General features: G+C 34.1%; 1 pseudogene; it reads right to left on the bottom strand.

Annotated features, from left to right (window-relative positions):
• Positions 1 to 4786: 4786 nt before the first annotated feature.
• LOC103565819 (large ribosomal subunit protein uL1m-like) lies at positions 4787 to 5772 on the bottom strand (annotated as a pseudogene).
• Positions 5773 to 11768: the final 5996 nt, after the last annotated feature.

Consider the following 11768-nt stretch of genomic DNA (forward strand, 5'->3'; position numbering starts at 1 on the left):
ACACTAAAAGCACAATCAATGAAAGAAAAAATGTGAGACTTCATTAAAATTTAAAAATTCTGCTCTATGAAAGACACTCTTAAGAGGATAACACCACCAGCCACAGGCTGGAAAAAATTATTTGCAAAGCACATATCTGATAAAGGACTATTATCTAAGTATATGAACTGTTAAAGCTCTCCTATAAGAAAACAAAGAACCTGAATAAAAAATGCCAAAAGATTTGAACAAAAACTCCACCAAAGAAGATATACAAATGGCAAATAAGCATATGAAGCTCAACGTCATGTGTCATTAAGAAATGACAAATTAAAAAACAATAATACTCCACTACCCACTTCTTAGAATGGCCAAAATCTAAAACTGACACCACCAAATGCTAGTGAAGATGTGCAGCAACCAGAACTCCCAATATTTGCTGGTGGGAATGTAAAAGAATTCAGACACTTTGGAAGACAGTTTGACAGTTTCTTTCAAAACTAAATATATACTCACTATATGATTCAGCAATCACACTCTTTGATATTTACCCACAGGAGTTGAAAGCTTATGTTCACAAAAAAAAAATATGCACAGGGAAGTTTATAACAACTTATTCCAAATTGCCAAAACTTGGAAGCACTCAAGATGTCCTTCAATGGGTGAATGTATAAACAAATTGTGGTACATCTAAATAATGAAGTATAATTAAGCAATAAAAAGAAATGAGTCATGAAAAGACACGGAGGAATAACGAAAAGACATGGAAGAATCTTAAGTACATCTTGCTAAGTGAAAGAAGTCAACCTGAAAAGGCTACATACTGTGTAATTCCAACAATACGACATTCTAGAAAAAGTAAAACTATGGAAACAGTAGAAAGATCAGTGGTTGCCAGGAGTCTAGTGGGAGGGAAGGAGAGAGGAAAGAATAGGTAGGGCACAGGGGATCATTAAAGCAGTGAAATTATTCTGTATCTACTATAATGGTGGATAAACGCCATTATACATCTGTCAAAACCTATAGAATGTACAACACAAACAGTGTACCCTAATGTAAACTATGGGCTTTATTTAATAATAATGTATCAACATTGACTCATTTTAGCAAATGTACCACACTAATGCAAGATGTTAATAATAGGGGAGGACATGTGATGGGTGGGGGTGTGGTATACAGTAACTCTGTGCTTTTCACTCAGTTTTTCGGTAAACATAAAACTGCTCTAAAAATAAAATCTATTAGTTAAAGAAAATAAGAGAACAAATGAGCTGGACTTTGAGGGTGTAGACACCTGGGTAGAACATTTCTCCTTTCTGTACAAAACAACTACAAAAAAAACAAGGGAAATCTGCATATTCTTAACTTTTCTTGAATCCTTCAGAAAGCTGAAGTTGCAGGACAGACAATTGAGCCTAAATATAAGGAAAGACAGGAGATTCCAAAAGGAGATAAGAGAGAAACACTTGTTTACCTGTGGCAGATGCTGTTGAACGTTGGTAAAAAAGAATTCAGCCACATTTTTTAAGGAATTGCTAAATGTGGCGTAGCAAGAAAACACGAATCTCTGGAGGCTGAAGACATAAGAGGAATTTGCACTCATTCACAGGTTCTTTTCCATTAATTTCACAAGTGCTCTCAAAAAAAGATAATCATGCCATTTGCAACAACAAGGATGGACCTTGAGGGTATTATGTTAAGCAAAATAAGCCAGACAGAGAAAGACCAACACCATGCGATTTCATTCAATTTTGGCATCGACTCCTCCCACCCTTCAACATCTGGTTCTTTCTAGACTTGGTTATTCCTCTTTATGAGAGAAAATTTGTTTCTGCCTGAACATTAAGATGCTTACTGATGTTCTGATCTGAGTATTCTCTTTATTCCAATAGTCCTCCCACCTATTGCAAAAGTCCTCTTCTCCCTCTTGTAATTGTCCTCTTGAATAAAGTCTCTTCTTGATGAGGATTATTTTAGGCTGGTTACTTTTAAAAACTGCCATGGAAAGGAGGCTCTGAGGAGTGGAATTTGCTTGCCCTTTGATGAGAAACATTTCCATTTGTGGAGGAAGTCTCCATCTGGGGGGAGTGTCTCCCTGTCTGCACTAGGAGGAAGGGGGAATGGCCTTATCTCTGGAAACTCTTAACGGGGAAGGCAAGGACTTAAGTTGTTTACTGTCTGGTAACCTCATGTAACTGACCCCCCCCACCACCAAAATCCTCCTTTGTCTTTAGCTGAAGATAATATTTAAAGTGGTGGCTTCTGCCATTTACTTAATCCAGTTTGATTCTTATCTAAGTTATAGGACCACCCAATAACCAGACCCCACCTGCACTGATACCATTTTAACAACATTTTTTTTTTTTTACATATTCTTTCCTTTGTCTTGTAAAGAGATAACTCACATACCTATGCCTTACATTTAGCCGCACTCTCAACTCATGTTTGCAGCAGCAGCTCCTCCTGCCCATGGGTCCTGTCCCCATGCTATTCCACACTATTCTCTACATAAAAGAGCACTACTGCCAGACCTTGAGAGTCCAAGAAATCTTTCCTTCGACTCTTTGGCTCGCCGACCCTGCATCATTTCAACTCAAGTCTGGATTAGTTTTGTATTTGACCATGTAAAGCATCACTCTCACTGCCATCAATCAGTAGGCTGGGAAACTGTCCCCCAAACTCCATGGACACATGATTACAAAGCAGTGCTATTAGCAGTAGTACTAACACTATTTCAGTCTATTTTGCGCCATGTGTACATGTAGGTACTTGAGCAAAACAGCGCAGGAAAATGACAAGCCTCTTGGAATTAACTTTTACAACACAGGGGACAAAAGAGAAGAGTCCAAAAACAATAAGAAACTGAAAAAGACGTAGACAAGAAATCTGGAAGCCTGAACATGGGAAGAATTTTAATTCTAGGGAGAATATACTAGATAGTATTTTTATAATATGAAACTTTCCCTTTCCAAAGGAGTAAAGTGAGAGGAGATATTAAAAAAAAGCGTAATTGACTAACCCTATTAAATATTTAAACTTTAAAGATAAAGACTCTAAAAATTATCCAGGCAAAGAAATATTAACAAAAATAGAGAGATATCATATCTAAAATCTCCCTTCTATTAATAAATGCCAGGAGACAATGAAATATTTTTCTCACTGTGTAAAGGCAACATTACAATATTCAAAAATATGATAGAATTGAGAAGTATATCACCTTTTGATATATATAATGTAATAACAGAAAATGCAATAGAAGTCACACAAATGAATAGAACATTGTAGAGGAAAATAGTTTAGAGCATTAAAATTGATAAATATATAGATGTAACCCAGTGTTTGAATTAAATATGTATCTAAATGATCACATTTTTCCTTAGAAGATATTATGTAAATGATTTACTTTTAAAAGTATAAAGAGTATAACCCCAATTTAATTCATTCTGAGAATTCAAAAGAGAGGAAAATATAATTCGTTTATCAATTTTTATCTTTTTTTTAGTTCAGTTTGTGTGGGAAACACATTAATGTATTGTAAGAAGAGAAAAAGCATGTCTATCTTGCATATCACAGAATAAGAAAATCCCAGAATCATATTTGATCTATATGGGTAGGAGAAGAAACTAAGGTGATAAAAGACATACTAAATCACGCAGATATGTAAATAGACACAAAAAGACTACATTTCATATTTTAAAGGCAAAAAATATGAAGATTGTGACAAAAATGTTACAAATATTCATTCCTTATAAAGTTCTTAACACAAAATAAAATGCTAGAAATAAAGAATGGCCAAACATATGTGATTTAAAAGTGAAGCAAATTATAACAATGGGAAGAAAATATAAAGTGTTATACTAGAAATAAAAACACGAAATGAGGCAAAAGGGGAAATTTAGTTTATCTTCAAATCACAGCTACTATTTAAGTGGAAAAACCCATGTCTTTACAAGCACAAACATATATAGCATCAAAATAAGCAAATCAAGAAATTTTATAATTATCAGGAAGTATTGATAGATACAGAAAATGAAATATAATATTTTAACGCTCAATTCATAATATACTCCAAAATAGAAGCTGGACGCACTGTTTTCTAAATTCAAATGCAATAAAAATGGAATTGTAAAATAAACTAGACAGCATAAAAAGTAAGTTAAAAATATCCTTCTCTTACATATCTATTGGTTCAAAAAGCCTTTGTATAAAATTGTATAGTTGAGAAAAGCACATAAATACTATGGGGTCTGACCTAAATTTACTTAAAAAGAACTACATGGAATAGCTTTTTTGAAAAGCAAATGGGTCCATCGACATATAAATTGTTTTAAAATAATTTTTAAACAGTTGGAAAGCCGGGAAATGCATTTATGGAGCTGGTGATATGTTCGATTTTCAATCCTCACAAAGGCTTCACAGATCAAGAAAAAAAAAAGGAATGATAAAGTAAGTTCTCTTGTGTTATTAGATATAAAATCCTAACTAAATTAAGTGATGCTCTTAAAGATAAATCCATCACAATTGATGGAGGTTTACCTAATGAATTATTTAATGTTAAACAAGTCCCTTCTTGAGTGATTTTTTTTCCTCACAATTTCAAAACATCAACAAAATAAGTGTTGACATTATGGTCCTTTTCAATATAGTGACCTTTTTTTAAGGTTCAGACACAGAAAACTTTATTTTTTTTATTTTCAAATTTGTTGTAACTTTTTTTGGTGTTAAAATTCACTTTCAAAATATGGTGATCAAGAAATTACATGATGAGAAATATAAAAATTATGCAGTTTTATCATTTTCTCTTTTTCTCCTTAATCCACTGAAAGTAATTTCACAATTCAACACTTTTAGGCAGCAACTTTTTTACTTTCTTTGGTTTCTGCTTGTTTAGGCAACAATGACTCCATCTTTAGTAACAAACCTTCACTTGAAGTATGCAGGAAAGTGTATACCACAAAGGATCCCAAACTCAGAGCTTCTGTCCTACAAACTTCATTGATAACTGCTTGCACATTGGCAGCTGTCTGGTCACTTGATCCAATGTTGCTATTTTGGTTTCTAGAAAGTTCTCCCTTTCTTCATATACCTTAATTTCACGCCCAGTTTTAAACAATTCTAGCATTTGGTGAATGTCAAGGTCAAAGGAATTTTGAATAAATTTTGAAAAATCTTTTATCAGTTTCTTTTCTAATGGATTAATCTCTGACGTTATTTCTAAACAGATACATAAACGTCTACATGAATTTCATCATGCAAAATCCTCTGAATCAGATTAGTTCTTTCTGCAAAGGCACCTCTGTTTTCTTCTGCTGTTTTAATCTCTGATGCATTTCCTTTAGATGCAGCAACTTTATTGATTTCTGATGTGAATGGATATGGAAAACTAAGAACAGTGGCAAATGGCTCCACTTTTATCTTTTTCTCAAGTGAAATATTCAGTGTCAAATCAAGATAAACATCTTGTTTTGGATTAACAAAGTCCAGAATTTGAAAATTTTTAAGTATGTGAATAGATTTCTTCACCTCATATATCTGCCACAGGTACAAGTGTTTTAAATTGACATCCTCAGGATCATTTTCCATATAGTGATATGACTTTATTTTTTTTTATCTCATCTCTTTTTTTTATCTGATGCTTTTCCCTTGTTTGGTTGAGGAACAACAGTAAAACATGTGTTGGGCACTTGAACATTTACAGAACAAAGATAAAGAGATGTCTGATAAGCCATCTTGGAAAGACCATGCTTTTGATGATGTATCAAGACTACCAAGGCATTTTAAGGCTACCATCATGTTGATCATTTTGGATTATATTGACCTATTATGATGGGTTTTTTTTTCAAATTTTCCAAAGCAACGATCTCTTTATCATAGATTCCAATTATAACTCTATTTTTTATTATATAGAAATTATGAAAAAAATCCAGTTTAAAAACAATCTATTTTCTTCTCTCTATATTGATGGAATAGATTGAGGATGTGGCTGATTTGACAGACTTTGTGTAACTTGATAATTCAAATAATTTCTATCAGAACTGACACCACATTTCTCAGTGCTCTAGCCATCTTTAAGGAGCTTTTGAAGTTAAAAAAACAAAAAGTATGGCTAATATTAGTTACTCTGCTAGTGTTCTCTCTGTTAGCAACACTATGTAGACATTTAAACTACATGATAACAGAAAAATAATTGGATTTCATTCTCACATTGCCATGAAATTGTGTTTCTTTTATCTTGTAGGCTATGCTTGCTACTGTAACTTTTACTGAAGCTCATGTTCTGAGTTTCACATTGTACATTTTGAAAAGCAAAGAATAGACTAGTGCTATGATAAGAGGATGGTAAGAATGGATCACACTAGAGGGGAATGTATTGTTTAATTGGATAACATGCATTATTGGAACATAATTTGGTAACTAATGTGTTTAAAATTCACACACACACTTACACACATATTTGTTGTTGTCTTTGGAGAAGAACAAAACCATGCAACTGTTTCTGGGGGAAAAATTACTCTACTCTCTTTAAAGGATTTATTGTATTCATTTTAATTAACTCAACACTAAAATTAAAGTTTCATTCTTCCATCCTAATTTTCCTTGAGAAATGGCCCCCAAAGCCCCTAAGTTAGTAGTTTCTACTCCTCTAACTTGTGATGAATTTATAATGATCAGCTCAGAGAAAGTCTTTCTCTTCATTACCTCATATGAAGAATTAAATTCTTCTTGGTTGACCCAAATCAGTTTCAAATCTTGACTTTTGTACTTATATAAAAATCATCTTGCTTCTTATAAACATAGTTTTAATTGTTTGGTTTCTCTCTCTTTTCTGTAAGTTATATACCATTGTTGTCACTTAAGAATTCAAGTGCAGTGTGTGTACTAACACTGACTTTGGTCATAAGCAATATGTAATATCAGTGAAGCCACTCACCATAATAATAAGAAACCAACGAGCAAGAACCCTGTGCAGTATCTCCCAGCAGCATGAACTGACTTAATAGCACACCAAGAACACAAAATCACTTGAATTGTTAAAATAAGACTTGGTCATTTGTCTTTTCCCCATTAAACTTAAAGTATCTTGGTAGTCGATGATTAGAATGAGGAAGGGAGCAAAAACTGTAATAGTCAGGGCCGATGAATAAACCTGCATTCCAGTCATTAATACCAAGCCAAGGATGACTGAGTATTCAGCACATGCATAATTATTAACCTCAGATGAGAGGGTGGGGAGACGGCCCTCAGAGCTGCCTCTTTCTGTGCTTCTCACAGTACTAGAAATGGCTTAACCCATAAAACACATTTTCCTCTAGACAGAAAAACCTCTTAAATCCATTTATCTTTTCCGTAGTTCAGATTTCTTGTCTACATTTCATTAGGCCTGTTTCCCATACTGTTTTAGGGGTGTTTGTGAGGCTTATTGCTTGAAAGACTTCACTTCAAAAAAAACAAAACTCACTTTATCTGGGAAGATTCTGTTCCTTTTCTTGTTCCAATTATAGCACATAGGATTTCACAGAGAGATACTTTTTATTCCACCACTAGGGTTATAATTCTCTTTTTCATTTTATGAATAACGGAACTGTCAATGAGAAAGCAACTTTTCCCATATTAGAAATACTACAAAAACAATGAAATAAATCACCCTCCACCATTTGCATTTGTTTTTACTCTTCTAAGGCAAGGTTTCTGAACATTCACTATTGACATCTTGGACCAGATGATTTTTTTGTTGTGGGAGGCTGTCCTGGGCACTTATTTAGCAGTATCCCCGGTCTCTACCCACTAGATGCCAGTAGCACCATTACACGCCCAGTGATGGCAATCAGGAATGTTTTGGAGATTCCCCATTTCTGTTGTGTCTGCTAAAACCACATCTTTATTGCACCAAATAGATTAAGCTATCTTTTCTTCTCAATAAACATACTCTTCCTTTAGGACACTGATTTCAAAGTCCAGAACTGCTATAGTTTGAATGTTTGTGTCTCCCCAAAATTCATATATTGAAATACTAATGCCCAACGTAGTGGTATTAGGAGGTGGGACCTTTGGAAAGTGATTAGGTCACGAGGGCTCTGTTCTCATGAATAAGATTAACGGCCTTATTGAAAAAGCCTGAGGGGCTGGCCTTGAGGCATAATGGTTAAGTTCAGCTGCTCTGCTTTGGCAGCTTGGGGATTCTCAGGCGTGGACCTACACACCGCTCATCAAGCCATGCTGTGGCGGCATCCTACGAACAAAAAATAGAGGAAGACTGGCATAGATGTAAGCTTAGGGCCAATCTTCCTCACCAAAGATAAATAAATAAATAAAAGCCTGAGAGAGCTCCCTAGCCCCTTTTTCCATGTAAGAATGCAATGAGAAGTTTGTAACCTGGAAGAGGGCCCTCACTGGACCATGCTGACACCTTAATCTCAGATTCCAGGCTCCAGAATTGTGATAAATAAATTCCTGCTGTTTATAAGCTACCCAGTCTGCGGTATTTTGTTATAGAAGCCTGAATGGACTGAGTTAAGTCCATCTCCCTGTAAATGATATTTAAGCAGTCATGATAATTATTCTTGGGTTTTTTTTTGGGGGGGGTATTGTTTTGTTTGCTTTGCTTGTTTTTTAGTCTTGTTTTATTTGGAGATTGGTGTAGGAGAGGCAGAAGAGAGGAAGGAATAAGAAGGATAAATGATGCAAAACTCAAGACATTCTCAGTGACAAACTCCATTACATGCTTGATTCACTTGCCAATATTTTCGTAGAGACTAAAGGCAGTTAATTCGAATGACTAGAGCATTGTTAAAGGAGACGATAAGTTTAAACCATTATCTTACATTTGAGCACATTAAACATAGCAGAAAAACAGTTCCATTAAATCTGCTTTGTTCTTCATTCGCTACATAATAAAAAAAGTGGGTAAACCAAGCATAAAACAAAGGACATAGACTTGTTTAGAAAAATTAACCAGCAATTCTTCTCAATTCTATTTTCAAATTTACACAGGTCTATTTCTGTTACCATCACTTCCACACATTCAGCTGCTATTTATTTCTTACTGAAACTAATGAATAGTCTTGGACATTTATTAGAGGTTAGAGAAGAAAATAGAGCCCCCATTTGTTGCATCCTGACAGGCTCTAATGGAGGAAAAGAGAAATGCATGTCATCACTGGTGGAGGAAATATCCTAAAGCCCACAATGAACTTCTCAGACTGCAGCACTAAAGGGGCGGTTGATTCCTAGGAGCTCACTTCGAAGGTGCTGCAAAACTAAGTGTCTGAGCATTTCCTTCCAAGTATCTCAGCGTGAACACTAGCCTGGACGACTCTTAAGATAAATTTATTTTTAAATAACAAAAGAGAGAGAGAGAGAAAGAGAGACAAGTAAGTGGAAAGATACCATAAGGAAGTTTCATATGGAAGTTAATAAACCACTTCAATAATGAGGCCAATGGTTTCCTGCAATAGGAATATGATAAGGTCAGATTACCCTGGGCTGATTTTAGCTTCTCCTCGTTATGAAAATTCTCTAGACTTTGATTCTCGTCTTTAGTGACAAGAATACTTCTTTCCTCCTGGTATAAGCAGAACATATTTCACATGGGAGTTTTGTCTCCTGCTTTGAGGAAGTCAAAGTATACTTCTTTTATCTGCTTCTTTCCAAATGCGATAGCTTACGTCAAAGTAGCATTTTTGAGGGGTAGCATATTCTGCCTCCCTTCATTTGCTGCCCCCTCCTTTGAAACTTCCCCAAGAAATTTCACAGTCCAGAAGATGAGTTGCTAGATTGTTCCATATTTCGTTGAATTAGTCTCTTAGTCCTGAGAATAGGTCAGTTCAGTTAAACAGTTGTGTCTTATTTCAGGAGGCAGTGGTGTAAGCGGAAGTAGGGTGAGGTCATCTAAGTTAGGACTTCATGTGGTTCGAGTAATTAAGCATTTAATGAGGGGCTTTCCTTTGGAAACAAAGAAGCAAAATATGAACTCAGTTTTCAGTTCAGGGGTGCAGTCAGTGGAGAAAATTCTTAGATGCTGGACTTGAAGCATCCTTAGATAGTAGACTGATGATAGTAGTGGCAATTTGATGAATTTCTCTGGTGATGGCATCAGGTGTTCCGGTGAACTTTCTGAGTGGTCCTTAAAACAGCAGGCACTGAGATTGATTATCCATGATCTGTTGTGGTGATTTTTCTAATATTTATATAAGTCATCCAGTTTAAGCTTGTAGGATTTTGAGAAAAGGTCAGTTTTAGTTCTTAGTGATTTCAAGTCAGAAGGGTGGGAGCAAATTGTCTACTAGCCTTAGCAATGGTAAGGTTCCCTTGTACACTTTCATAAGTGATGGATGTTGACTAACGGTGAGTCTTCAAGGCAGAAGAGGAAGATATGACAGATGACAAATAGGTCTGAAGCTATTGAATTTCATATCATAAATGCACTTGTTATTTAAGAATTGGAAAAATAATTGAAGGGAAGGTATTTGAAAATCCTATATGAGCAGAAACTTACAGGTGATGATGTAAAAGTGACTATGCTTATAGGAACACACTCACACACGCTAAAGAAAAGTTATAGAGATACCTTATTCAAACAAGCTTATAGTAAAATGGTGATATTGTTAAAGAGAAAACTTTTGTAATGATTTATTTTTGGAGAAAATTAAAAGAAATGCTTAAAATTTTTTGAGAATTACGTGTGGCTTTTCATCCTCACATCCACTGTATCTATATTATTCTTAACCTAATTTTTTGTTGTTACATATGCACATACATTTATATAAAATACACATACACATTGACATGTGTGTTTGTGTATCTGTGATACATAAATATATATGAGATATATATATATATAATTTTATGATTGTTATACCCTCAGAAGGAAGCAAATACAAATTTTTGCATGTATATATATGTATATATCATATTCACAGAGCCTCATATTTGAGCTGAAATTAGAGATGTTAAGTCTATGAGTGTTGGCATTTTATATCTTCATTTCTTAATTGATCCTATAAGAATTTCTAAAAATGAATAAAATTCCATGATAACCAGGTATACTTTAAAATCCAATTTATTTTATGTTACATTGTCTTGAGTATAAATATTTGATTCTCCTTGCAATTGGTACTAAATTTAACATAAAAAATTTTTTTAGAAACAAAATACAGTATATAGTATTATTTAGTCATTGAGATTAGCATTATTATTAATGTTTTGGAAAAATGTTAAATAGCCACACTCTACCCACTCCAACAAAAAATATCTCATTCTCTAAATTATCAAATTTCAGAGCTTTAATGAAGCTCCAGTCTTTGTAACAGGAGGGTATATCATCTTTTGGCAATGTTTTAGAGACTGATGTTAGTTTTAGTAGACAAAAAACGAACAACTAAATAGTTATTATTTTGTCATAATAAAATGAAAATAAATTACATTAAGATGTTTACTTAGTCTTAGTTTCAATAACTATTACTGGAAAATATTTACATTTTAATTGCTTTCAGAAGCTTTTTACGTTATTTAGTTCTCTACCTTGTTCCACAGCACCCAAAATGACCATCAAGAAACTTTTCAGAATAATTCCTGTTTGTTTATTGTCAATATTTCTATTGAACATTATTTTTCTAATGGGTTTTTCATATTAGCTATTGACAGTGTCAATAAGCCCAATAGAATAGTTCCATGTGTAAATTTAAAATCTTATTTTGTACTCTAGTAACTCTCTACTTATCTGAAATCTTTGAATAATTCTGTATAAGCCCCTATAACTCTATTGATTTATTTTGGAGAGAAAAGAATCA

The sequence above is a fragment of the Equus przewalskii genome, chromosome 27, assembly GCF_037783145.1.
Source record: "Equus przewalskii isolate Varuska chromosome 27, EquPr2, whole genome shotgun sequence".
In the NCBI taxonomy this organism is placed as follows: Eukaryota; Metazoa; Chordata; class Mammalia; order Perissodactyla; family Equidae; genus Equus; species Equus przewalskii.